General features: G+C 45.7%; 1 protein-coding gene and 1 long non-coding RNA gene across 2 annotated transcripts in view; both read right to left on the reverse strand.

The window, feature by feature from the left end:
• The window catches only part of LOC129384088 (uncharacterized), a 79,888-nt gene that overhangs the window by 29,821 nt on the left and 22,720 nt on the right, over window positions 1-27,347 (reverse strand). The gene's annotated exons all lie outside the window — the stretch shown is intronic.
• On the reverse strand, window positions 1,050-22,446 carry LOC129383974 (uncharacterized). Its single transcript, XR_008611743.2, has 6 exons — window positions 22,422-22,446; window positions 17,040-17,066; window positions 14,411-14,428; window positions 6,833-6,856; window positions 3,783-3,809; window positions 1,050-1,073 (listed from the first exon to the last, which is right to left on the reverse strand). It is a non-coding gene; the product is annotated as an uncharacterized lncRNA (long non-coding RNA).

Here is a 27,347-nt window from a genome sequence, read left to right on the forward strand (position 1 = left end):
CGTTGGAGTTGGGGTTGAGCTGAAGCATTGCATGCTAATACAGGCGTAGAAAGAAATTTGGAGGGGGCACCACTCGTGCCAGTGTACTTACCGGCGCCAGCCACGGCCGTAGCGACGGCTATGATGAGTGCGAAAACAAGGAAAAAAAGAAAAGACGAATAAGAGATATCGATTATTTTTATCGCATATCTTAATTTCCGAGTCTAACATCTTTAGCATTTCGTGCTTCTTATGTAAATCTGGAGGTTTTAAGTAAGACGAGGAACCTTACTCTTCGTTTTACGCCTCGTCTGAAGCGTTCCGATTAGTTCTCTGGGGGAACCTGTTTACCCATATTTTGAACACGGTGCGAAATGTTATATACTGCTTAACGACTATACAGCTACATACCTCACTGTATCAAAAGGATTAAGGTTCAAATGAAAATGAAAATATCTCATCACCTCGACAGCGTCAGTGATCGTTTGCCTGTAAACGTCCCAAATAATGCAGCGTATGTCCCCTGTATGTCTGGTGATGGACGAACAATCTAAAGGTTTACCTTTGCTGGAGCATCCTTTATTTTTTGCCTTAGTTTACGAAAGTTTACGAATTACTGAGTCACAAATCTTGAACGTATGGGAGTTTGAACATAGGTTTCTGGTTATAATTGGCGTGGCTCAAAATCAGATCGTGGTTTTGGGACAACAAACCACATAATTCATTTCGATTACCGTTACACCTTGATCACTTGAGTTCGTCAACCAATTCGTTCACGGTGGCAGTGATTCCAGCGAACATAAAAATGATCCGCAAACACGTGGGCTTCACATTGTTCAACTAAGCTAACAATGTCATCAATGGAAAGTGAAAATATAGTAAGGGTCTTCAATCTGGGAAGAGTAAAAAGCTGACAAAATACGCCAATTGGCCAAGGGGCTATCTTAGGGAAGCATTTCTGCGTTTACATGGATTGTAATAGACGGTTTAGAGTTGGGGTCGAGCTAAAGCTTCCCTAATGTACGCGCCAACAAAAAATGGCGTATGAACACTCCTGTCAGGGTGCTTACCTGTCTGCACCGCCGCCCTCGTGACTACGATGAGTGCGAAGAGAACGAAAAAATAAAATCAGGTAAATGGAAGATATCGACGACACTTCTTGCATATCTGAATTTCTGAGTCGTGTGGGGTTAGTTGTATGGAGTTGACCTCCTATAGAGTAGTCCTAATTACCCCTCGCTACCCAGTAGCTATAAGGCTTAGGTAAAGCTGGTGGCTCTAAGCAAGACGAGAAATCTTGCTATAAATTTTACGCCTTGTGTGGAGCGTTCGGACAGCTTTTGGTGTGTGGGAGCCTGTTTGCCGATATCTGATATAATACTAATAGCTTTTCGCTGTATCAGATCGAGTGCATCAATGTTCTCTTTTCTGTAAGGGTCCCAAATATTGCACGCGTATTCAAATTTATGTCTGGTGATAGACGAACGAGATAAATGCTCCATTTCGCAGAGTCAGCATACAGCAGGCGCAAAACTGTCGATGACAACAACTGCGCGCGGTTGGGTAAGTATGCCGTAGCTCAAGTACCTAGAAAAGGGGGAGAACAAATTCTTCTCTGTGAACTCATTATTCGGAACAAGACAGAAAAGCTTGACTAATATAGAGGAATATGAATCAACGTGTCCTGATTAATCTAGAATACTCGCAAAAGTGTGCACAGCCATTACCAACTGCGCATCTGCGGAAAACCATATCCTAAATCAGTGCTGCCGAGGGGAAACTTCATCCCATAGTGCCTTGGTCCCCTGCTGACTGTGCGCACGCAATTCTGCAATTGGCGACTTTTAAGTACTGAGTTCAAAAGTTTGCCACAGTGTGCTCAAGCATCTTCCAGTGATTATCTATACGCATAGTGCACTGCCTATAGAGGCGCCGCTCATAGCCTCCTAGCGGGCGCGTCCAACAGTACGCTCGGCAACAATGACAGACAACTGTTTGCAGCAGGGATGGCTGAAGTTCGCGGCTACGCTTTCTCCTCTGTTCGGGTACCAGAACGCTTTTTCTGCGGTGACAGCTGCAGGGAAGACGCAGGCTTATATGGGAGCGGACACGAACACGATATTACCGATGTTCGGGGCAAACCGGTACACTCATCTGCCAGGAGTGTCCCGCAGACAAACGCAGGGAACGCAATTTACGCGAAGTGGAGCTCACGTTAACTAGTCGCTAGGTTTCCTTGAGTAATGCGATGTCACTATTGTTTTCTTTAATTCTACCCTTGCCGTAATACTGCTTCTGTGCCTTAATAATAGGCGCGCGTCATAAGCGCAGACTGAGATCTCAGACAAATCTGCACGGTGCGAAGTCAGCGTACATGTCGTAGCGATCAATCTGGCGATGAAAACATGTGACATCACCGAATAAGTGCCGTCAAAGTCGCCTCAATACGACTAATTCGTAATTTATTGTTGGAAATACGTACACTAGTCAGAAGTCGCCAAACGCACGGATTAATAAGAGCGCGAGTTAACTCCACCACCGATGCAATTCTGCGGCATACGCCGATAAACTGCCGTTCCCACTGCAGCTTTCGCAATCTGAAAAGCTGACGCTCGAGCTTTTCAGTGGTTTCTTTTTTCTCGAATGTTACTAGAGAGAGATTGCATATTATGTTTAGAGGCTGAGCAGTGCCAGCGAATGCAAATTGTCGCTGGCGGGATGGCGGGTTTAGTCCTCTCTGGCGTAAACTTCCCAAGAAAGAATTCTGTTGAGTTATGAAACAAACAAATCACTTGGCGTGGTTAAGTCTACTCAGACATCGTCGAAGTGCTAAATTTCTCAAGTGTTACGCTAACTTTTCAGCGAAAATGAAACAGAAATACCATATGCAGCAACTATTAGCAATTATCATCCTCAACTACCTACACTCTTCCCACGATTCCTAACAAACCACAGTAGCTTTGGTGACTTCGGCTGCAGAGAATGAGGCTGTTAAGGAAGCATTTGCGAAGACACAGCGTGATTTACAAACGAGGCAAGAAGAAAACTTTGCAGTTAAAAAAATCAACAACAGTTCTTCATTAAGCAACAAGCAATAGTTCAACATGCGCAAAGACACCTAAAATAGGTGCAGGAAAATGAAGTGCCTGACAGCTAGCTGGCGCGAGGATTTACCGGGCGCAAAAAACCAACAATTTCAGTTCTTGCAAGGTTCAGCCGCATTAATGTACAACAGGATGCATTGCTGCAGTCGTGCTGCCTAGCTAGCGCAAAGCGGTAGAGAAGCGGCAAACGGCAGAAACGGCAAGCGGCGTTCAGAACATTAGCGAAATGCCTTTAAACCGCATACTGCAGTGCAGACGAACCTAACTGGCAGGCCGTGATCAATTTCGTCGCTTACCCGGGCAAAAAGCACCGACACGACAAAGGAAAGCATCAGAGCAAGAAATTTCCCTCCCAACGGCGGCGATTCGTTTGTGCACCGTTGCTTCCGCTGACCAGGCTTTGCTGGAAATTATCAGAACCGTGCCGGAGGCACGTTTTTCGCGGTATTTGAGCCCACCACCGTGCAACAATGTTTTGACATTCCTTGAAGGTTTGACCACTAATAGACATGCGAAGGGTGTTGCTTATTTTCCTCTCAAAACGTGAATAAAACGCAAGCAAACGACGCAGGAAACTACGACGCGCGACGGCCTCCTCTCCCGAGCGCCCTTTCCAAGCCGCCACCAGTGGCGCGTCTATCGGCGCGCACAGCGCGCGTAGAGACGTTCGCAGGTGAGACACTCGACTAAGGTACTTACCGGCGGTGGCTACCCTCGTTGGAACCGCTATGGTCAGTGCGAACGTCAAAAAAGAAAAAGAAAATGGAACGAAGTAAAAAGAATCAGTGATGATACTCACATATCTTAATTTCGCAGTCTTGATATATTCAGCATGTTGTGCTGATCGCATCAGAGTGATTCGATAATGCAATCCCACAGTGTTCATTTCAATTTTATTAAAATGTCGAAGTCGCAACATTGAATTTACTTATCTTGTATCGATAGAAAAATATATTGGTGTCCTTAAAGACAATGCTAGAATATGGCGTGTCACAATATATGTACGGCCCCAAAAATGTCTAAGCGCGCACCTGCGACACAAATAGTTCAGTTCATTCAATCGAAAGAGTATAATTACAATATTATCTTTAGTTTTAGCACTTTTTTGTGCAGTTTAAGTGATCCCACTTGACGGCCCCGCGAAGTCTGCTTTGCCATCAGGGCCACCTGTAGCATAGATGGGTGGCTCAGCGTGAAGCTCCGAGTGACCTTCCTTATTCCCCTAAGCTGATGCCAATTGAAACTTTACTAAGCCTCACTGTTAGATGCGCAATCACTACATCATGCGGGCCGCTTCGTTGTTGCTATGGCAATGGCTCGTAAAGTGCGCCACACTACGTCACAACTACGTGCGCAGTCCACTCGAGCATTTTCGGAATAATAGTTGTCATGGTTGAAAAAAAATCAAGAGAATGTACATTATGAATTGAGTGTAACAGATTCTCGCTACATCTTTCCTTTTACAATGGCGTCTTCAAACTTGCGGGCCCTTATTGCTCCCTCGGTGAACTCCAGAACTACATTGGAGCACGTGTTGCTCTAGTTCGACTACTGGTGTCTCAATAACATTCCAACTCGCATTTGACGCAGACTAATGATGCGGTTGCGTTCTGCACGGCACGTCGCCAGTGAGGACTACGATACAGTACTTCGGACAGTGGGAATGGTCGCGTATATTGATTCACCATACCAAAATTTTCGCGAAGAGCGACATGCACAGTAGGCCGAACGTATATCGTAATCGAATCACACGAAGACAGAATTGGCCATCCAGATGCTGGCATGTTGTGTTTCCCATTTCCACTGCAGCGCATTTTAAAGCTGTCCTGAATCACCTTTTCCGGAAACCCCGAAAATGCCTCGGGCGGGGTGTTCTACCTGCTAGCGGTAAATTTTTGAAACGACGTCACAGTGAGAGCTACAATTTTTATGAGGTTCCGCTTCCTCCTTGCGGTGATATTACACTGCGGTTTTCAATGCATGACTACCTGGAAAATGTACTATCCTTGCGTCAGCTTTTCAGAAATGTGGCTGTTCGTCAGGGCAAGTCACGTTCATGCCCTCACGTAGTTTATAAAGCGGAAAGCGAGTGCACATACCGATGCAAATGCACCCCGTAAAAAAAGCTCACCATTCCGGGCTGCAATTATACAATTCCTAGTAGGTGCAACGGGGTGTCACATTTCAAGAGGCGCCGGAAGCTTGTGCGCATGCGCGAGCAAGAGCGGATGCGAATAATTAAATGTGGGGGCTTTAGCTTCTTGAATATCTGACTGCGTAGGCACTACGGAGAAGTTTCTTCTCGCGTGCTGTGTGCGTTTGTATCTAGGCGTGCCGACATTGCGGAGTGGGGTCGAGTTCCTTTACGCTCAGACGCTGGCTGCCGGTGCGGTCAAACAATGAAGCAGCGGGCACTGACGCCTCATTTGGCGACCGCTGTGTCGGACAGACTGTGCCTAACCTGCGGCGCTCGTGCTGAGTCAGTCGGGTCGGATCGGATCTTTCTCGCGCCCTTCAGTGATATACCTTCGAAATCACAGATGTTTCCGTCGGAGCAGTGGGGTCCGAGTAGAGGCCGGGCCGCATATATAGAAAATCTAGAAGGCAGAGCACCTTATCAACCGCGGTTGAAGGCTAGTGGCATAATAACGAGGGTCCCAGTAACGTTGTCGTTATTAGGGAACTTGTGTCGAACTCGGTTACTGCTACATGTTTTAATGATGTTTTTCAATTTACCTTTACTGACACTTCTGCAGATGCTTCTTTAGCCTTCACACTAGAACCTCCGTACACATCAATGCAAATATAGAAGTATCGCATGAAGACATTATAGCTCTTTTTCTTAAAATTAACAATAACAAATATATCTGTTCTGACGGTGTACCAAATACCTTTTTTCGCAGATATGTGGAATGGGGAGCCTACCATCTAGAGATCTTATTTTATGCCTAGCTAGCACACTAACGGGTCCTGGATGACTAGCTAGTAGCAGAAGTAGATCCGGTTCACAAGTCTTGTGAAAGGAAAATATTGGAAAATATCGGCTAACTTTATTGACGTGTGTACGCTGAAAAATTTCAAAGTCAATGTACACAGACTTTGAAGACAAGGCCTTTCTCCGCAACCAGCGCGGATTTCGACGGCCCCTTTCGGCTGTTACACACGTTGATAGAAACGATTACCAATTTTTCAGCTTCCTTGAACAATGGAAAACAGGTCGACGCTATATTTTTACATTTGTCGAAGGCTTTCGATTCAATGCTACATAACGAATGAATAAACTGATAGAAATAAATATATAATGCAGTTATGGGGATCCGCTCATGCCTTATAGGTCGGACACAATACGTTGAAATTATAGGTAACATAACTACCCAATTGAAAACTACCTCAGGCGTTCCACAGGGATCTGTTTTCAGACCATTTTTTTCTAGTGTATATAAATTATATTGCTCATCACATAACTAACACGTCATAATCATTTGTTTATTTGGAGACGACGGTTAAATATAGCGTGAAATTAGTAACCAATATGTGCAGGCGTCATTTAGCCAACGCTTTAGGTTTTAGGTTGTCGAATGTGGGCCGCAATATGGAAACTGAAAATTAACGAATCAAAATCATGCTCAAAGTTAGGAAGAGAGCAAAGCATGTTATTGACGGTAATTGTAGGATGAATATAACTAACTGAAGCTACAACGATAACATTATATATATATATATGTATATGACAGCCCCAACGTGCTTACCCGTCGCGGCGACTGATGGCCGACCTACGATTTATGGGAAACAAGTTGAATGAGATTATTAATAGCAGTAACAGTGGAAAAAAGTGCAATAGCAAAAGTGCAACACGACTGCGCGCAATGACATGAGTCAAAATATCAAAACCACGGGTCAAAACGTTGGTCGATCACATTTTAAAATGCTCGTAAATTCCAACGATGAAGCTCGCGTGCGGTCGACAGATGGCGCCAGTATTCGCTTCACACGAGCAATTTTAATAGATAACGCTATTTCAGAATCAGAATAGGTAACATAACTACCCAATTGAAAACTACCTCAGGCGTTCCACAGGGATCTGTTTTCAGACCATTTTTTTCTAGTGTATATAAATTATATTGCTCATCACATAACTAACACGTCATAATCATTTGTTTATTTGGAGACGACGGTTAAATATAGCGTGAAATTAGTAACCAATATGTGCAGGCGTCATTTAGCCAACGCTTTAGGTTTTAGGTTGTCGAATGTGGGCCGCAATATGGAAACTGAAAATTAACGAATCAAAATCATGCTCAAAGTTAGGAAGAGAGCAAAGCATGTTATTGACGGTAATTGTAGGATGAATATAACTAACTGAAGCTACAACGATAACATTATATATATATATATGTATATGACAGCCCCAACGTGCTTACCCGTCGCGGCGACTGATGGCCGACCTACGATTTATGGGAAACAAGTTGAATGAGATTATTAATAGCAGTAACAGTGGAAAAAAGTGCAATAGCAAAAGTGCAACACGACTGCGCGCAATGACATGAGTCAAAATATCAAAACCACGGGTCAAAACGTTGGTCGATCACATTTTAAAATGCTCGTAAATTCCAACGATGAAGCTCGCGTGCGGTCGACAGATGGCGCCAGTATTCGCTTCACACGAGCAATTTTAATAGATAACGCTATTTCAGAATCGGAATCCACTTTATTTCCAACACACTAATTGGGTGCCCCCGGGCAAAAAGCTGTAGCAGACAGCTTGACGGGAAATGGGGGCCTACAGAGATCAACAGGCAGTGGATTTCACAAATTCGAACAATTGTAAATACATGCAGACATTATGAAGAAATGAACTTGTTTCATACAGATGTAGCATACATGGTGGACAATATCACAGAATGCATCAACAGTGCAATATATATATATATATTTCAATATATAATCAGGTACAACATTTCCGGCAAGTTCACGTACGTACAGGCGCATCTTGAGCCAAGCGATAATACTCTAACAGTGGTGAGCAGCTGAGAACCCTCACTCAAAAAGGAAAAAAAAATGTACGTTAGGGAAACATGTCCAAAGGGGCCCCGACGACAGCAGAGCGGCGCTGGCTTTGGATAACTGGACACTACTCTTAATACTTGCGTATTAATAAACATCTGCTCACGTCAATGCAGCGGCGCACTCTTGGTGCCGCGGCAAAAACGACACGGCCACAGCTCATATTTGGCGCGACCAGTATTATTTCACAATATCGCTGTATTTACTTCTTTCGGTGGCAACGTAAAAAACCGAAATATGTGCCGCAGAGCACATATTTCCGTTGTTTGCGTTATTACGCACGCGTACACGCTGGCCCATCTGCAATAAATTGCTGAACAATTTGTGTGACGCTTTTCCCCAACGTAAGCCTCTTTATTCCAGAAGACGCGAGGAAGCAGATACTGATGCCACCAATCGGGACAGCACACTAGGTTGTAGCCCACCTTGTGTGATGTACTTTAACATTGATGTGGTTATTCTATAAGAAGAATATTGGGCCACCAGAAAGCGGGCTCTTTATATTTGTGTATTTGTTTATTTTTAGCTTTCGAGTGTTGTCATTGGTGACGAGTAAGTCGAGCAGTTTTTTGCGATTTCAACGATTTGTTGCTAGGTGGCTGAAGCAAATGGCTAGGTTGGAACCCTTCTGCGTCGTCTAGTTGAGTGAAAAAGTTTCTTGCACAAGCTTCTGCAAGAGCTATGCGAAGAAATATTTTCTACACTAAACAGGCGTCGATATCAGGTTCATAGTTTGCCACGTGATTGCCTTGTATGCGAGGGGCGATTGTGCAGCATTGGAGTCGCGAGTACGGAAGAATGCGGGACGCTGATGGAGGCATATTGAGAATGGCTCGGCGTTTCTGGTTGGCCACCAAGGAGAACAGTCAATTCCTTTGACGAGTGCAAGGGAGAAATAAACGGGATAAAAAAAAGGCATCTTGACTGCTCTGAGGGAGGCTCGGACATCCAAGGAAATTAGTATGTAGTGTGCTCCGAGAGATGGAGTAATTTTTGTAAAACTCGATCATGTACATTTCTATATGAACCTTTCCGCATCTCTTCCAACGTCGGTCAGGACCTTTCTCCGGGCTCGAACCACAGCACCGTTTATGAACAGTGGCCGCACAGACCCCCAAATTCAAGAGAGGCCGCATCTCTTACCTAAGCACCGGCAGTGCAGCCTGTAGCTGCGCCTCTTACAGGCAGTGAAGGCTGTCAAGCCTACGTGCAACCACCTTTCTGCGTCTGTTACGTTGCTTGCCCGCGAATGACTCGGTTGCGTACAAAACCTGGCCACTTCGTGCTTTGTTACCGTGCGAGATCAATCTGTTATATTTACTCCAACAAAATACATGTCCTTTCAATGCTGGATATGTGAAATGATATGTTTTCGACTTCCAACACCACTATAATAACCTCTGCCAAAAAGTCCCCGCTTCTTCAGCTTCTACAGCACCTTTGAAGTTCGTTTCTCAACCGCAAGTGGACCAAACACCGGAAGTGCATCACCACAGTGACACCGCTTTGCACCAGCTGTTGCGTCAATGACCGTACCGCTTCTCTTCCCAAGAGCGTGGCGTTATTAACGACCATGTTGACGAGAAGCGCGGCCGTGGCGTCATTTTACGATTCCACAGTCTATGGGCACCTCTTTCGCTAGAAGGACGGGTCTATTCGATTTTGTGTTTACTAATGGCGATTAAATAAGGTAAGCTGAAATGGTAAGAGATATGAACTAAGACGCGCATCAGCGACACCCTGGCCAGGCTTCAAGAAGCTGAATTATTTTCGTTCCTAGACTTGAGTGCCTACTGGCCGGTTCCGATGGCTGAAGCCGAGCGCGAGAAAACTGCATTTATAACATGTGGTGGTCAGTATGAGTTGGACGTGATGCCTTTTGGACTTTTCAACGGGCCTGCTACTTTTGAACAACTCGTGGACAGGACCTTCGGTGTCCTCTAGTGGCTAATATGTTTAGGATACCTCGAAGTTGTGGTTCGTCTCCTAATTTACCGACGCACCTACTTCGTTTCAGACATGTTTTGGCGTATCTCACCAGCGCTAGCCTGTCGCTCAACCTTAAAAGGTTGCACTTCGCCGCGCGGGAGATGATCAACTTACTTTACACCTTATCCAAGCGCGGCATTCTACTCGGTACTGCGAAACTTTGTGCAGTCAACGAGTTCCAAAAAGCCTGCTAGCATCAAACAACCGATGCTCATATTTCCGTCGCTTTGTACGCAATTCGCCATCGATCGTGCCGCGCTTGGCCCGGCTCTTACGCAATGGTGCGTACTTCTCCTGGTGTCCTCCATGCGAAGTTGTGTTTGCTAAGTTGTGTCGTCTTCATACCTCTCCACGTATTCATTATTTTGACCCGACAGCAGCAACTGAAGCACAGAGATGTCAGCGGGGCCTGTCTTGGCGCCGTGCTTCCGGAACGAAAGCCCAGCTACTCCGAGTAAGTTGTCGCCTTTGCCAGTGGTAGGCTGACAAATGCCGAATTCTATTAAAGCGTGTCTGAAAATAAGTGCTTGGCTCAACTTCGAGCTCTCGAAAAGCTCCGCCCATACATAGACGATCGCGCATTTGACCTAGTAACGAGTCGCCACGCGTTTTGTTGGCTCGCGACGTTGAGAGATCCATCTGGCCGCATCGCAAGCTGTGCTTTTAGAATCCTGTAGTACCGCATTCACACCGTCTACTAGTGTGGAAAGCAAGCACACTGATGTACCACCTTTAAGTCCTGACTGGGCCTGCGGAACCACTTGGATACATCTGTCCTCTTGACCGACTGAATTTGCACCGAAACAGGCCACGGCCAGTGGATAGGGCTCAGGTAAGGATAGTATTTGTATGTTTCTGAAGTAAAGCTGGTGCTGCGCAAGGGCACTGTTACGTAAAAGGATTCCAATATCTTGATTTATGTAACCGCCGCCGCAAGCCTCGGGTGGTGACCCGCGGCGTTGTCTGAAAAGCCCAATCAAGTGCCGTCCAAGTTTCCTCAAGAAGAGTAATTGCGAATTTATTGTTCGAAATGCGTACACTAGTCAACGAAGTCACCAAACCCGCGGGTTAATATATGTGCGAGTTAACTCTACCGCAGATACGATTCTGCTGTATACATCGGTAAACTGCCGTTCCGCTGCAGTTTTCGCAGTTGTAAATTCCTTATGGGAGCTGCTTCGAGACCTGAAAAGCTAAAGTGTGACCAGCTTTTCGGTAGTTTGTTTTTTCGAACGTTACTAGAGAAAGAGGACGCGTTATATGTTTAAAAGCAGAGCAGCACCAGCCAAAGCAAACGGGCGCAGTCGGCAAGGCTCGGTTTAGTCTTCTGTGGCGTAAGCATAATAATAATTCAGTTTAGTACAATATTCACATGCAAATAGAGACTGCGCTGTGAAACAAATCGCTCGGCGTATCCGACCAGCGCTAGCCTGCCACTCGAGCTCAGCAAGGAGGTGTGAGAATTTCCCGAGCGTGACGCGAAATTTTCAGCGAAAATGGAACAGAAATACCATATGCAGCAACTATTGGCAATCCTCGTCATTTAACTGCCTACTTTCTTATGACGAAGCTTCAGCTTGGGTGCTCCCTCCCATGTAAATACACGTAAAAGAAGAATTCGTTTCACTCGGCAACCTCCGCACCAAATTTGATGACGTTTGTTGCATTTAAATGAAAAACTTAATCTAGGGACCGTTGATTTAGGTTGTCATTTTTAATAAAAATTTGGCAGAAATCATCAGTTTCCAAAAAACGAAACTATGATGTTTACAACTCATACTCAGCAACAAAACATAATACAACTCTGAATTGGATCTAATGGTACTTCTAAAGCGGAAGTAATTGATATGTAACACATGAATAACAAAAAAATGTAATATTAAAATACAGTTTTGGCAGAACCCTTGTAAACTACGTAATTAATTCACATAAAATATAAAATGACACATCGAGTTTGTCCGCTTTCAATGGTCTAATGGATGCCGTTTGCAGAGCCAAGATAACTGCTCTTGATGCCGAGCTATGAGTTTGTAAACTTCGTGCTTCTATATTTTTCAAATTTTCCAATTTTTGAGAATATCTAACACAATCCAGAACCCAAATCGAAAATCCACTCCATACAGTCATTAGAATTTAACTTTCTCTCTCAAATGCAACAAATTTCATTAAAAAGGGTCCAGGGGTTCTCAGAAAAATGTTTTTTGCCTTTCACATGTATTTGAATAGGCCGAGTCCCAGTTGGGCCCGAGCTAAAGCTTCCTGTTAACACATTTCTTACAGAAGCACGAGATCAATCTTTATTTAGCATTCATTAATTTACAAAAAATGAACACTAGGACAAAAACTGAAAGCTGCTTTTTTGCAGCTTGACAAGGTTCTTGCCCATATCTATGACAACGGGGACAGAATAATGTTTTTACACTTTAGTGTGTGCAATGCACAAATGTATAAGTGAAAAAAGTGTGAGGCGAAATGTACAACCAGTGATACAATATGATACAGTACAAATGACATATATGAATGTACAGTATATAACAGAAATACATAATTATTTTCAACTGCTGTAAAATTTATCATATACCGTTTTCTTGACATGCAGAAACAGATAGCAAATGAAGATGTGCGTAAATTTCTTGCAGGTTACATCCTATATGCGAAAATGGCATCAAAATGAAAAACTACTTAATTTAAAGGAGGCAAGTAGTGACTTCCCCTAGCCAAAGTAACGGTAAAAAAAATAATTACTCAGTTTGAATTAGGAAGCCTCGTATTGTTTTCCTAGTAATGTCAGTTATCTCTATACCGTTTTCATGAAGTTTATTTAATAAGGATGGGACGCGACTGGATAGACGATTTGATCCATAATATGTACGGGAGAGTTGTAGCTGCCATCTCTTTCTTTCCCTAATGTTATACGATATATGTATTGGTTCTGTTAGGTTGCACAACCGCAAGAACGCTTCGTTATTATACTTAAAGTAGCTCTGGTATTTTAGGGCAAGGTTAACGTCATATAAACTTACTAGACAAATGATATTATACTTTGAAAATAATTCAGATGTATGTGCGTCGAATGGCGCGTTTGCGATCTGACGAACAGCCTTTTTTTGTAGTAGTAATAATTTATTGATATTTTCTTTTGACGTGGTACCCCGCACAAGGTGGCAATACATTAAATGAGACGAGAATAGTGCGTTATAAAGGATCAGCTTAAATTTACATGCTATCGTTTCACGGAGTCTACAAAGCACGCCGCAAGCTTTGGCTAAACGGGATGCAATAAGTTCCACATGTTCATTCCACGTTAGTTATTGATTGAATATAACACCCAAAGTTTTAACGTTAGGAACGACTTCAATTACCTCAGAGCCAACCTGCAACAGTATGTCTTCACTCAGATGTTTTTGTGGAGGTGCAAAAATAACAGCTTTTGTTTTTGTTATATTTAATTTGAGAGCGTTAACCTTGCTCCATTCGGTCAATTGTTCCAGTGTGATATTTGCCAACAGCGAGAGATCGCCGATATTGCGAGACTGAAAGAATAGGCTGGTGTCGTCTGCATAAATGATGAAGTTAGCGTCATTAGAAACGTTGACAATTAGTTAACGACATTCGATATCTAAGCTGTGCGCGGACGAAAAGAATGATGCTGTAATAAAAAGCACTTGCCAGTTATTTCGAAGAACAGAGCGTGCGTGATTTACAAAGGAGGCAATGTGAAAACGTTCCACTTGAAAAAAAATGAACAGTTCTGCATGAAGCAACTAACAATAGTTCGACATGCGCGAAGCCACGCATAAAATAGACAAAACGAACCATTTCAATTCTAGCAATCTTCAGCAGGTTAAACTTACAGCAGGATGCACTTGTGCAGTCGTGCTGCCCTGCTACAGCAACGCGGTAAAGCACCGGTAAACGGTAGAAGTGGCACTCGGAACTCTAGCGAGATGCTTTTAATCCGCATGCTGCACTGCATACGAACCGAACATGGGCAAGCCTTGATCGTCGCTAACCCGCCTGAATATGGTCACGTGGAAAAAGCACAGACTCCGACACCGCCGAACGGCGGGGATCCATTGTTAGCATTGCTTCCGCCAATCAGGCTTTGCGGGTTATGATTAGAACCTCATCGGCGGCACAACTTGCCGGTAGTTGAGCACTATGCCGCGCAACAGTTCGACATTCCTCGAACGCCGCCACCAGTGGCGCGTCCATCGGCGCGCACAGCGCGTATAGAGACATTCGCAGGCGACACGCTCGACTGAGTTACTTACCGTGGCCGGCCTGCGTGGCTATGATGGGTGCGAAGACAACGTCAAAAAGAAAAAAAAATACGACACGAATTAAAAAGAAATATATCGATGGCGATTCTCGCATGCCGTAATATCAGAGCCGGGCATATTCAGCCTGCTGTGCTTCCTTATACCATTTCAGCTATCTCACATATCACCATGATATTCGATAATGCAATCACACACAGAAAGCACTATATTCAGGCCGGCCCGCGCGGGCGCGCGACAAAATGCTTCTTAATTTAGCCGGCATGCCTATGCCGGCTAAATGCGGCCGATAAAAGTACTATCCTTGCTTCGTAGAGTTGCTTCGCCTTTTGGGGAATGCGACCTCATTTTCATTTGAACGATCACTATATGTATAGAAGTTCTCGAATAAAACGCGATATGATAGTTATGTAAATAGGACGTAATAGCACACCTAAAGTGGAAAAAATTAACCCATACACTTCTCTGCAACGCACTGTTATATTGTGAGTAGGATATTTACAGTACGATTGTAAACACGGTATCAAAGTCAACTAAGCTGAAAATTTATCTATTATGTTTGTCAGTTTTAGATACTGTAACCGATGCAGCTTAGCGATTGTCGAGATCTGTTTTATTGCAGTTGCATCACTTTATAAAATTCCCGCATCCGTATTTCTTCAGCTTACAATACTTGAAAAATATTTTTTACAAACGTTCAGGCCATAAATCAAAGGCTTGCTTTAATAGTCACTACAATTTATTGAAATCGCAGAAGTATCCCAGGAAAGAATTCTACGTTCTACATGCATTTGAATGGGAGCTATCGAAGTTGGCCCGAGCTTAAGCTTCTGATCAGCTTACCAAAGCTTGGCGCAACGACAACAATCGGCGACGTTTGCTTCCTGTACAATGCCGGCGTTGACAGCTCATGGCCATTGCGTTCGCCGTCAATACAGAACACTCCTGGTCGTGTACAACACGCCGGCGGCACTTGGAATCGCCAGCTAGACAAATGTTTTAACAGACGAAGATAGCCTCATGTAAAACGGCGAAAGAGCCATTCCTTCGGTGTCAAAGCTCCGGATCCATCACACCGGCGGTTCCAAAGATACATGAAAGAAGAAGCTCTTCCAAATGAACGGTTCTTATTTAAGTTATGTGAAGAAGACACGCCTCCGTCCAGCAGCATCGCCAACACACTCGGCTCGCCCTGCTGGCACAGCTAGTCGCTGGTGTCTTTCGACACGGCACCTCACGCCGCCGTAGTAGAAGTTCCTGGAACTCCCCCGCCACTTGCAACCTTGAGCATTCGAACTCGAACGCTTCCGCCCATTATTATAGACACCAAAGAGCCGTCGGTAACGGTTCGAAGGCCTTCAGCAGTACAGGTGACACCTCGTTCGTGCTTTACCTCGTTCGGACGGGTGAGCGCACAAGAGCGACGCCGCCGCAATTCATATTTTATTAACATCATTTGTTATCTTACTGGTGCTGCCCAACCCATGTGACATCTGAAAAGCTGACGCTCGAGCTTTTCAGTGGTTTCTTTTTTCTCCAATGTTACTAGAGAGAGATGCCATATTATGTTAAGTGGCTGAGCAGTGCCAGGCATTGTGAATGGTCGCTGGCGGCAAGGCCGGGTTTAGTGCTCTCTGGCGTAAACTCGGACATCGTCAATGTGTACAAATTTCCCAAGTGTGACCCAAACTTTTTAGCGAAAATGGAACAGAAATACCATATGCAGCAACTATTAGCAATTCTCACCCTCAACTACCTACTTTCTTCACACAATTCCTAAGAAACCAGAGTATCTCTGGTGACCCCGGGTGAAGAGAATAAAGCCGTTAAGGAAGCATTTGCCTGTTACCATTCAGACAAGACACAGTAATTTACAAACGAGGCAAGAGGAAAGGCAAGAGCAACAAGCAATAGTTCAACATGCGCAAAGCCACATCTAAAATAGGTGCAAGAAAATGAAGTGCGTGACAGCTAGGTGGCGCGAGGATTTACCGGGCCGCGTAAAACAAACAATTTCAGTTCTTGCAAGGTTCAGCAGCATTAATGTACAACAGGATGCATTGCTGCAGTCGTGCTGCCTATCTAGCGCAACGCGGTAGAGAAGCGGCAAACGGTAGAAACGGCAAGCGGCATTCAGGACATTAGCGAAATGCATTTAAACCACATGCGGCACTGCAGATGAACCTAACTGGCTGGCCGTGATTGATTTTGTGGCTTACCCGTGCAAAAAGCACCGACACGACAAAGGAAAGCATCAGAGCAAGAAATTTCCCTCCGAACGGCGGCGATTCGTTTCTGTACCGTTGCTTCCACTGACGAGGCTTTGCTGGGAATCATAAGAACCGTGTCGGCGGCACGTTCTTGGCAGTATTTGAGCCCACCACTGTGCAACAATGTTTTGACATTACTTGAAGGTTTGACCACTAATATACATGCGAAGGGTGTTGCTTATTTCTCAAAACGTGAATAAGACGCAAGCACGAACAACGACGCAGAAAACTACGGCGCGCGACGGCCTCGTTTCCCGAGCGCACTTTGCAAGCCGCCACCTGTGGCGCGTCTATCGGCGCGCACAGAGCGCATAGAGAAATTCGCAGGTGGGACACTCGACTAAGGTACTTACCGCCCGCCGTGAACGCCGTCGGAGCGGCTATGGTCGATGCGAAAGTCAAAAAAGAAAAAGAAATTGGAACGAATTTGAAAGAATCAGTGATGATACTCGCACATCTTAATTTCTCAAAGATCACCATGATCGCATCAGAACGATTCGATAATGCTATCACACATTTATTTATCTTCTATCAATAGAAAAAACTATATCGGTGTCCTTAAAAACAATGCTAGAGTATGACATGTCACAAAAATGTACGTCACCAGAAATGCCTAAGCACACATCTGCGACAAATATAGTTCAGTTCATTCAATCGCAAGAGTATAATTACAACATTATCTCTAGTTTTAGCACTGTTATTGTACAGTTTAGGTGATCACACTTGACGGCCCCCCGAAGTGTGCTTCGCCATCAGGGCCACCTGTAGCATAGATGAGTCGCTCAGCGTGAAGCTCCGAGTGACCTTCCTCTTTCCCATAAGCTGGTGCCAACTGAAACTTTGCTAAGCCTCACTCTTAGATGCGCTGTCACTACATCATACGGGCCGCTTCGTTGTTGCTATGGCAGTGGCTCCACCTACGTCACAACTACGTTCGAAGTCCACTCGATGTCCGCGTAGAGGCAACGCCTGCTGGTGTCTCAATAGCACTCCCAATCGCATCTGACGCCGACTACGGCGTCAGATGCGGTTGCGGTTGGGTTCTGCACGGCACGTCCCCAGTGATGACTACGATACAGTACTTTGGACATAGTGACAACGGTCGCGTATATGGATTCACCATATCAAAATGTTAAGAGCGACATGCACATTAGGCCGAACGTATCTCGTAATCGAATCACGAAGGCAGAATTGGGCGTCCAGATGCTAGAATATTGCGTTTCCCATATCTATTGCAGCGCATTTTAAAGCTCTCCTAAATCACCTTTTTCAGAAACCTCGAAAATCCCTCGGGCCGGGTGTTCGACCTTCTAGCGGTAAATTTTTGAAACGATGTCACAGTGAGAGCTATAATGTATTTTTATTAGGTTCCCGTTCCTCTTTGCAGTGATATTACACTGCGATTTTCAATGCATGACTAGCTGGAAAATGTACTATTCTTGCGTCAGCTCTTCACAAAGGAGGCCTTTCGTGCCCTCACGTTCATGCCCTCACGTGGTTTATAAATCGAAAAACAAGTGCACATAGCGATGCAAATACACCCCGTAAACAAAGCTCACGATGCCGGACTGCAATATACAATTGCTAGTAGGTGCAGCAGGGCGTGAAATTTCAGGAGGCGCCGGAAGTTTGTGCGCATGCACGAGTAAGAGCGGATGCGAATAATTAAATGTGGGGGCTTTAGCTTCTTGAATATCTGACTGTGTAGGCAATACGGAGAAGTATCTGACTGTAGACAATACGGAGAAGTTTCTCCTCGCGTGTTGTATCTAGGCGTGCCGACATTGCGGAGTGGGGTCGAGTTCCTTTACGTTCAGGTGCTGGCTGCCGGCGCGGTCAAACAATGAAGTAGCGGGCACTGACGCCTGATTTGGCGACCGCTGTGACGGACAGACCGTGTAACCTGCGGCGCTCGTGCTGAGGCAGTCGGGTCGGATCGGATCAATCTCGCGCCCTACGGCGATCTACCTTCGAAATAACATCTCAGATGTTTCCGTGGGAGCAGTAAGGACCTAGTAGAGGCCGGGCCGCAAATATAGAAAATCCAGAAGGCAGAGCGCCTTAGTAACCGCGGTTGACCGCTAGTGGTTGAAAGGGCGCCGGTGTCTCTTGACGCCCCTGCAACCGCTATGAGAATACGTCGCAGCACCATAACGCCTTCTACGCTGACCTAACGTTCACTTAACCAAACGTGGCCGAGACGCAAAGGGAATAATCCCCACGACGCAACCGTTATGAGAATACGCCGCGCCATGCTAGCCTCTTTTACGCTAACCTGACCTAACATAACGTAAACGTAAAATCAAGCTAATTTAACCTAACGTCGGTGAGGCACAAAGCCAGTAATTATCACTAATCTAACTTAACCTGACGCTAGCTTAGCCTAATGCTAACCTAACGTGGCCGAGAGGCAAAGACAATGATCCGCACGGTATACCCGCTGTGAGAATTCCCCGCGCCACCCTAATGTCTTTTACGCTAACCTAATCTAAGCTAACCTAACCTTACGTGGGCGTGACGCAATGCCTAAAATTCACGGCATAACATCGTGCAATGGCGTTCAACCACGGTTGCTAAGACGCTGAGCGTTTACATCACTCAAAGGGGTCAGCTCAAAAATGACCCTGATAAGTCGCATACGAAAAGCCTGCCAAGAGCGAAGATATTTCAGGAGAGCAGGCCCGGCCTCTGCTACGGCCACTATTGCTCACCTTGGAAGGCGCTCTACCTTCTTTTGAAGGTAGAGCGCCTTAAATGCACTCAGCACCATCGCCGCAGGCGCGAGAAAGTCTGCCCGACGTGCCTTTGGACACCGTAGTCCGTGTTCACTGCTTCACCTTTTTCACCGCGCCGGCAGCTATCGTCCGAGCGTAAACGAGCCACACGCCGCAATGCCAGCCCACTTAGTGGAGAAACGTATACAAGAAGAGCAAAGAAACTTCATAATGCCTAGGCAAAGTCAAACATTCAAGGAGCAAAAGCCCCCAAATTTTCTCACTTGCACCCGCTCTCACTCGCGCCTGCGCAGAAACGTCGGGCACCTTCGGAAGTGCCATGCCCAGCTGTACATACTAGCAATTCTAAAAATGTTGCCGGGGCTGCTATGTTATTTTGCAGATGGTACAGATCTTTTGCTGACTTTGCAGTACTTTTGCTGACCTTGAAGATAAAAGTGTCCAGATAAAGTGTCCGAGTACCGTGGAACTAATAAACCGGATAGGAAAAAAGCACGCCCCACCTACAACCTTTGCTTCTCAGGATGCGCGATTATAAGGAAAAAGCTGAAATTTACAAGCACTGCAAAAAATCTGAAAGGCGGCGACGTCTCCCATTCCGATTATTTTTCAAAAGAAACAATTGCGTAGTGTAAAATGCTCCGGGATTCTGCGATACAATAAAGGCAGTGCGCTAGCCGTGTGCGCTTGAATTACGACAAACCACACGTGAATTGACATCTACATCTGGGATCAATCAAGGCGCAGCCGCGTGGTTCTATGTTCGAACAGACGCTGGTGGTAGGGATGACCGAGAGCACAAAGAGTGCGATTAAAATGCCTTCTGCTTGATAGATTTAAATGTAAGTTTAATAAACAAAACTGGATACCTTCAATACATCCTGGCTGCTTACGATTCCCGTGTGATCACACTACTTGAAACGCGGCTGCGGGCCGAAATACAAGACGAAGGCCTTCAACCACCGAATTATAATATCACACGCCGAGACCACGACAGACGTGGGGGCTGTGTTGCTATTGTATTCAAGGCTGATATTGACTGTGGGTAAATGACCGGCATTCCAACACACTAAAGCTACTCGTGGGAATATAAGCTAGACAAAACAGCTAGACAAAACAAGGATAAACCTTGGAACTGTTTATAGAGCACCTAATTCACCCACATACTATCTTGAAAAAATGCACCTTCACATAGCGAGCCTTAAAAAGCGGAGCTATCGCATAATTATTTCTGGCGATATAAATATTTCAGGTAACGATTGGGCTTACCTGAGCACTCAACGTCGCGAAAATTTGCATTTTGATCTAGTTGTAGAAATAGCTTTCAGTCACGATTTACAACAGGTAGTTCACGAGTGCACACCCGTGCTTGGGAAATCGATAACTATATTAGAATTCGTGTTCCCAGACGAGCGATTGATTGATTCAAAACTGGCCTCTCGGATCACAGACTAGTTCCTAGACGAGTGATTTGAGGACTAAGACGTATTGCTTCAAAACTGGCTTCTCGGATCACAGACTAGTTCATGTGCGCATAATGCGTGCCGCTGTATACCCGGCAGTTGGTAGTACTACGCATGTTTCGTGTTTTGATAGAGCCGATGACTGCAGCATTATTGATCATCTTTGGCTGTTCGGATGGATTCAACCAAACCGATCACGTGAATGCAATGTGGACTGCATTCAAAGATATTCTTTTTTGACTGAATAAACAGGATTGTGCTAATTCATAAGAAGAAAATAAGAAGAAAATAAATGAACAGCACCCTTCGATAACCCTGCAAATTATACATTAAATTATTAGTCAGTGAAAGAAGCCAACAAAATATAACATTTCGGCGCTAAGGTCTTTATTGCGGACAAATATGGCTGCTGCTAAAAGAAATTATCATGACGTTACACTAACCAATTATACGAAGGACGATCCGCACCGTTTCTTGGCGTCATTTCTCGCATAATAACGAGGCTCCCAGTAACGTTGTCTTTATTAGTGAACTTGTCGTTAACAGTGAACTTGTGTCGAACTCGATAACGGCTACATGTTTTAATGATGTTTTTCAATTTGCCTTTACTGACACTTCTGCAGATGCTTTTTGAGCCTCGCTAGCACGAAAACGGGTCCTGGATAAATAGCTAGTAGCAGAAGTAGTTCCGGTTCACAAGTCTGGTGAAAGCAAAATTTTGGAAAATATCGGCCAACTTTATTGACGTGTGTATGCTGAAAACTTTCAAAGTCAATGTACACAGACTTTGAAGACAAGGCCTTTCTCCGCAACCAGCGCGGATTTCGACGGCCCCTTTCGACTGTTACACACGTTGATAGAAACGATTACCAATTTTTCAGCTTCCTTGAACAATGGAAAACAGGTCGACGCTATATATTTACATTTGTCGAAGGCTTTCGATTCAGTGCTACATAACGAATGAATAAACTGATAGAAATAAATATGTATAATGCAGTTATGGGGATCCGCTCATGCCTTATAGGTCGGACAGAATACGTTAAAGCTATATATATGTATACATATATGTATATATGTATACCACATATGTATACACATATATACACACACACAAATATACATATATATATAGCTTTAACGTATTGCATAATATGGTATTGTATATGTATAATGCAGTTATGGGGATCCGCTCATGCCTTATAGGTCGGACACAATACGTTAAAGCTATATATTTATATATATATATATATATATATATATATATATATATATATATAGCTTTAACGTATTGTAAGGCATGAGCGGATCCCCATAACTGCATTATACATATACAATACCATATTATGCAATACGTTAAAGCTATATATATATGTATATTTGTGTGTGTGTATATATGTGTATACATATGTGGTGTGTGTGTGTGTGTGTATATATGTGTATACATATGTGGTGTGTGTGTGTGTGTGTGTGTGTGTGTGTGTGTGTGTGTGTGTGTGTGTGAAGGTGCAGTTTGTCTCACCTACTCCTACGTGCTTACCGGTTGGCGCGACTGATGGCCGACCTACGATTTATGGGAAACAAGTTGAATGACATTATTAATAGCAGTAACAGTGGAAAAAAGTGCAATAGCAAAAACACGACTGCGCGCAATGACATCAGTCAACAAAATCAAAACCACGGGTCAAAACGTTGGTCGATCACATTTTAAAATGCTCGTACATTCCAACACAGTGGATGAAGCTCGCGTGCGGTCGACAGATTGCGGCAGTATTCGCTTCGCACGATAGATAATGCTATTTCAGAATCAGAATCGGAATCCACTTTATTTCCAACACACTAATTGGGGGCCCCCAGGCAAAAAGCTTTAGCAGACAGCTTGACGGGACCTGGGGGCCTACAGGGATCAACATTATGAAGAAATGAACTTGTTTGATACAGATGTAGCATACATGGTGGACAATATCAAGAATGCATGAACAGTGCTTTATATATATATATTTAAATATATAATCACTGACAACATTTCAGGCAAGTTCAAGTACATACAGGCGCATCTTGACCCAAGCGATAATACTCTAACAGTGGTGAACGGCTCAGAACCCTCACTCAAAAAGGAAAAAAAAATATGTACGTTAGGGAAACATGTACAAAGGGACCGCGACGTCAGCAGAGCGGCGCTGGCTTTAGATAACTGGACACTGCTCTTACTACTCGCGTATTAATAAACAACATCTCCTCACGTCAATGCGGCGGCGCACTCTTGGCACCGCGGCAAAAACGACACGCCCACATCTCATATTTGGCGCGACTAGTATTATTTCACAATATCGCTGTATTATCTTCTTTCGGTGGCAACGTAAAAAACCGAAATATGTGCCGCAGAGCACATATTTCCGTTGTTTGCGTTATTACACACGCGTTCACGCTGGCCCATCTGTAATAAATTGCTGAAGAATTGCTGACACTTTTCCCCAACGTAGGCCTCTTTATTCCAGATGACGCGAGGAAGCAGATTCTGATGCCACCAGAAAGCCGGCTCTTTATATTTGTGTATTTGTGTATTTTAATTTTCGAATGTTCTTATTAGTGACGAGTAAGTCGAGCAGTTTTGTGAGATTTCAACGAGGCTAGGGTAATTAACTTATATTTGATCTTAGGTGGCTGAAGCAAATGGCTAGGTTGGAGCCCTTCTGCGTCGTCTAGTTGAATGAATAAGTTTTTTACACAAGCTTCTGCAAGAGCTATACAAAGAAATATTTTGTACATTAACCCGGCATCGATATCAGGTTCATAGTTTGCCACGTGATTGCCTTTATGCGAGAGGCAATTGTTCATTGGAGTCGCGAGTACGGAAGAATGCGGGACGCTGATGGCGGCATATTGAGAATGGCTCGGCGTTTCTGGTTGGCCTCCAAGGAGAACAGTCAATTCCTTCAACGAGTGCTCTGAGAGAGGCTCGGACATCCAAAGAAATTAGTATGTAGTGTGCTCCGAGAGATGGAGTCATTTTTGTAAAACTCGATCATGTACATTTCAATATAAACCTTTCCGCATCTCTTGAACGTTGGTCGGGACCTTTCTCCTGGCTCGAGCCACGGCCGCATCGCTTACCTAAGCACAGGCAGTGCGGCCTGTACTGCGCCTCTTACAGGCAGTGAAGGCCTGTAACCACCTTTCTGCGTCTGTTATGTTGCTTGTCTGCGCATGACTCGGTCGCGTACAAAGCCTGGACTCTTCGTGCTTTGTTACCGTGCGAGATCAATCTGCTATATTTACTCCAACGAAATACATGTTTTATTGAATGCTGGATTTGTGAAATGATAATGCTACGGAACAGCCGCCACAGTGTGGCTGCACTGAGGAGGGACGAAGACGACGTGTGTGCCGGTTTGATATAGCGTCGCCATTTTGTCCTCCTTGAGCTTACCTGTAAATAAATTGTAAATAGTATTCGGCTTCAGCTTCACGTAACATTAATTTGGTGGAGGTGGACGTTCCCCGTACCCGTCATGGAGCTTCGCAGCGGTCGCAATGGCGACAATGCAACTTCGGCTCCTGCTAACGGCACTTCATCTGCGCAAGCGTCTCCGCCTGCAGCCCCGACCTACGTCGCCGTTTCCCCACCTCGGGATCCTGGTGTTTTCAACGGAGTCGGCAGTCTTGATGTTGACGACTGGTTCCGCTTATACGAACGTGTCAGCACCAGTCACACGTGGGATCCGACTGTTATGCTTGCCGACGTACTTTCCTACCTCGACGGAGCTCCATTGGCGTGGTTCCAGACTCACGAAGAGGAGATCTCGAGCTGGGATCTCTTCAAAGACAAGCTATGCGACCTTTTTGGCAATCCGTTTTGTCGACAAGTGAACGCCAAGAAAGCCCTTGCCACACGTGTGCAGACGTCGACCGAGTCTTACGTGTCGTACATTCTCGACGTGTTGGCGCTTTGTGCCAAGGCTGACCCGAACATGACTGAGGAGGATAAGGTTAATCACGTCCTCAAAGGCATTGCTGACGACGCCTTCAATTTACTGGTGTTTACGAACGTCACCAGCATCGATACCATCCTCAAGGAGTGCCGCCGTCTCAAGCATGCTAAAAGCCGCCGGGTATCCCAGCACATCACGCGACTTCCCAACAAAGCTGCTACGTCATCCTGTAACGACCTCTACCACCAGCCGTCGCGATGTGACAACTTGACCCGTATCATTCGTCGTGAGTTCGAAGCGGCACAACCGGCGCCCCCTTCATTTCCATTACCTGAACATTCTCCGGTCACAATCTCCTTGATCCAGGCCGTCGTCCGTCAAGAGTTGTCCAACGTCGGCGTGCAATCCATTAGTCTCGTACGCTCGGAACCTTTGTCTCCACGCACGTGCCCACCGCGCTCTTCTTACTACTCTTATGGACAGCGCAACCCCTCGGAATGGCGAACCGTGGACGACAAGCCGATTTGTTTTAACTGCCGATGCATTGGACATGTCGCTCGCCACTGCCGCAGCCGCTGGACTTCTCCGACGCGCTATTATGCTGATTACCCCACTCGCCCCTATAACGCATCCTTTTCCTTCGCCCCTTCTATGCCCGCTCCATCATCTGACCCTGCGACACCTTTGCCACGACCCCGCTACTCCCGCTCGCCTTCTCCCTCCCGCCGCCAATCTCGCTCGCCTTCGTCACGCCGTGCTTCTCCGACCTACTCGCCGCACCCCCGACCGGAAAACTAGACAGTGCAGCTTCTGGAGGTGAAGCTCCATTGACGACATTGGCACAAAATCCTCGCTGCACCTTACCCACGCACAGGAATCTTTTGGACGTTCTCGTCGACAATGTTCCTTTGTGCGCGTTGATTGACACCGGGGCGCATGTGTCTATTATGAGTGCTGCTCTTCGCCGTCGCCTCAAGAAAGTTTTGACGCCTGCCCCGAACCGAGTTGTACAAGTCGCCGACGGAGGGACTGTCGCTATTGTTGGCATGTGTTCTGCCCGACTCACCATTGCTGAGAGACACCGTGGTTCTCTTCACCGTCATCGAGCATTGCCCTCACGAACTTTTTCTCGTCTGCGTTTTCGCCTTGACTTGCCTCTCCTTGCCGACCCTGTGGACCCGCCTCCAAGCCATCTGAGCTGCATAGATTTTATTCGCCTACCGTGTTTCTGCGTCAGAACGAGCTGTTATCCAACAGCAAGTCACAAAGATGCTTGCAAAGGACCTTATCGAGCCTTCCTGTAGTCCCTGGGCATCTCCCGTCGTACTTGTCAAAAAGGATGGAACGTGGCGTTTTTGTGTAGATTATCGCCACCTGAACAAAATCACAAAAGAGAACGTGTACCCTTTGCCACGTATTGATGACGCTCTCTACTGCCTGTACGGTGCCACCTATTTTTCTTTTATCGGCTTATGGTCCGGCTACTGGCAGACATCCGTCGATGACATGGACCGAGAGAAGACTGCATTTGTTTCCCCTGACGGCCTTTATCAGTTCAAGGTGATGCCTTTCGGTCTCTGTGACGCGCCCGCCACCTTCGAACGAATGATGGACTCTTTGCTTCAGGGGTTCAAGTGGTCCACCTGTTTGTGCTATCTGGACGACGTTATAGTTTATTCGCCCACATTCGACACGCATGTAGAACGTCTTTCAGCAATTCTTGACGTGTTCCGCCGAGCCGCTCGCCGCCAAATCGCCGTCCTTGGACACCTCGTAGACGCCAGAGGCGTGCGACCCGATGCGGACAAAATTCGCGCCGTTACGAATTTTCCTGTTCCGAAGTCTACCAAGGACGTTCGTAGTTTCGTAGGGCTGCGCTCTTATTTCCGACGCTTTGTGAAGGATTTTGCGACCATCGCACGTCCCCTTACCGACCTCTTAAAGAAAGAGGCCCCTTTTTCTTGGGGTCCTGACCATGCCTCATCTTTCTCGCAGCCGACTACTCTCCTTACCACGCCTCCAATTTTGGCCCACTTTGACCCGTCTGCCTCAACGGAAGTTCGAACTGATGCCAGTGGTCACGGCATAGGAGCAGTGCTAGCACAGTGCCAGCGCGGACATGATCGCGTTATAGCCTACGCCAGCCGACTTCTATCACCCGCCGAGCGCTATTGTTCAATCACAGAGCGCGAGTGCCTCGCTCTTGTGTGGGCTGTTGCGAAATTTCGTCCATACTTGTACGGACGCCCCTTCTGTGTCATCACTGATCACCACGCTCTCTGCTGGCTATCCTCGCTCAAGGACCCCACGGGACGACTCGCTCGCTGGGCGTTACGCCTACAAGAATATACCTTCTCCGTGGTATATAAGACGGGACGCTTGCACCAGGATGCCGATTGTTTGTCCCGCTACCCCGTCGACAAACCGGCTGATGCGGACGCCATCGCTTGCGTTTTCTCTGTGTCCCAGTTGCTTCAAATCGGCAACGAGCAACGGTGCGATCCTTCATTACGCGCCCTCATCGACCGTCTGGA

Source organism: Dermacentor andersoni, chromosome 9 (genome assembly GCF_023375885.2).
Source record: "Dermacentor andersoni chromosome 9, qqDerAnde1_hic_scaffold, whole genome shotgun sequence".
Classification (NCBI taxonomy): domain Eukaryota; kingdom Metazoa; phylum Arthropoda; class Arachnida; order Ixodida; family Ixodidae; genus Dermacentor; species Dermacentor andersoni.